Source organism: Suricata suricatta, chromosome 12 (assembly GCF_006229205.1).
Source record: "Suricata suricatta isolate VVHF042 chromosome 12, meerkat_22Aug2017_6uvM2_HiC, whole genome shotgun sequence".
Lineage (NCBI taxonomy): Eukaryota > Metazoa > Chordata > Mammalia > Carnivora > Herpestidae > Suricata > Suricata suricatta.
The window spans coordinates 10898556-10900911 of record NC_043711.1 but is presented as its reverse complement, the minus strand read 5'-3'; the positions used below and the strand labels follow the sequence as shown (position 1 = coordinate 10900911).

Sequence of the window (2356 nt, the reverse complement as noted above, 5' to 3'; positions counted from 1 at the left end):
TAGGATCTGTCGTTTCAGGAGATGTTATTTTAATGGTGTCTCTCGGTTTCTCTTGTTATGCCTCTGATTAATTTATTTCCCTACTCAGCGATATTTGGGATTTTCCACTATGTGTGCTTTGGGTTGTTTCTTGAGTTAGCCCTGAAGAGGAAAACAGACAAACACACAGAGAACACAAGCACACAAATGTACTGATAAAGAAGCAAACCTAAGGGGGAAAGAAAAAAAGGAACAGGAAAGAAAAGAGAGGAGAAAAAAATGAAGAGAAAAAAAACAAAAGGAGAAAGAAAAAAAAGCAGGCGGGGAGTAGGGGGGATAGCAACAGTCAGAGATAAAGGACAGTCTGAAGGCTTAAAACCTGAAGTGGGGGTTGTGGGAGATAAGGATGGAATAAAGGAAAAACTATCTGGATGGTAAGAATTGATCTAAGCACAGCAGTGCCTAAATGTTGGTCTTTCCCAGATTCCAGGGGGAAAGGGAGAAAAGAAGGAAATAGGAAGATAGTGAAGAGAAGGCAGGGGACAATTAAAAATTAAAAATATTAAGAAACAAAACCAATTAACTGTAATAAGCAAAAGCACAGCAGATCTCCAGCATGGATGGGCGTGGCTTGGTGTAGGTGGGTCGGGTCCCAAGGGCTGCTCTCTGAGGCCCCGCCTTGGTGGATGCCAGGAGAAGAATGGGGAGGGACACCTCAAGTCCCCCTCAGACCATGCGTTGCCAGCCACTCTCTGGAGTCCAACCTTCTTTCGCATGGGGCGGATCTAATTGTTTCTGTTTTCTAAGTTCTGCCCGGTTTCTAAGTTCTGGCCCGCACACTCAATATTGCCTCCACAGTTAAAATCGCCTGCTGGTGGGCGGCTCTCTGGTCGGGATCGAATAGGGGGATTGTGAAGTCATATTTTTCCCCTAGCTCCACCTGAAGCTGGTGAGCTGCCTGGTCCAAATTAACACCCTCGCTGAAGGGGCAGATATCTCTCTCAGCGCCCAGTGGCCCTCAGTCCTGGGGTAAATCTCTCCTCTGCAGGGATTGCGCTTTGAGGGATTCAGTCTCTACTTCTCTTCCCCTGGTCTCTCTCCTGCCTTGCCCTGTGGTACCGCGCACAGCTATGAAGGTCTGTGCACCTCTGGATACCCGGCACCCCGCGTAGTGACTGTCGGGGGATCTGTGCACCTCCGGTCTCCCGGCTGCCCTGCCCAGCTAGGAATGGTGTGCCTAGGGACACGTGGGTTTCAGCGGGCCCAGTGCCAAGCCTCTGGGCACTGGGCACGTTGTCTCTGGAGCTGAGCCAGTGCTCCTTCCCCTAAAGTCTCTGGTCCCAGTTCGTGCTCACTCACTCAGGCAACCATAAGACTGCTGTCGATAAGGGGTCTGTCCCCACACCTCCTTTCTTGGAGATCAGAGAGTTGTGGCTTTTTAATTCTTCTCAGTTTGATAATTGTAGGTGGATGGAGGTAATGGGGCTCCTTACTTCTCTGCCATCTTGCCGCTCCATCCTATTTCTCTATATCTGACATCAGCCTATGTCATTTCTCATAGTCTGTGCATTCGAGACCCATGTCGGGCTCTGTTCTAACAACTTGGATCCTAGATAGAGCCTTCTTCAGATTCTATGTCTCCCTCTCTCTCTGCCCCTCACCGGCTCACTCTCTGTCTCTGTCTCTCAAAATAAAAAGGAAAAAATTAAAAATAAACTAAGATACATACTGAATAAGTCCATTTAAATATAATTCAAGAAAGTGCCCAAAAGTTTAAATCTTTGTTACATAATTGTAAAAACTGTAATCAACCTGAAATCTCTACTTCCATCTTTCTGATGCTGATATGGATAACAAACCTGATGCAGGCAGATATTGTTAGGAACAAATACAGCGTTTGGAAATATTTGATCAGTCCAAGAAGTATTTCGTGGGTAGAGAGTGTATGCACATATACATATGTATACATTTGTATATTACTTCATTCCAAAACATTCTTACACATGTATGTATGACACAGACAAAGTAATCTTGTCTTTTATGTTGAAATGACATTTGGTGAGGATAGAAAACAGAACAGTGAATGTTCATAGTGGCACTTTCTACAATAGCCAAATCATGGAAAGAGCCTAAATGTCCATCAACTGATGAATGGATCAAGAAGACGTGGTATACATATACAATGGAGTACTATATGGCAATGAGGAAGAATGACATATGGCCATTTGTAGGAAAATGGATGGACCTTGAGGGTGTCATGCTAAGCAAAATAAGTCAGGCAGAGAAGGATAGATACCATATGTTTGCATTCTTATGTCTAACAGGAGAGACCGGGCAGGGGACCATGGGGAGAGGAAGGGGGAAAGAGAGCGGGGGA

General features: G+C 45.4%; 1 protein-coding gene across 1 annotated transcript in view; it reads left to right on the top strand.

Moving 5' to 3' along the window:
• Positions 1–2356, top strand: part of LOC115274375 (olfactory receptor 7A17-like) — a 15432-nt gene that overhangs the window by 720 nt on the left and 12356 nt on the right. The gene's annotated exons all lie outside the window — the stretch shown is intronic.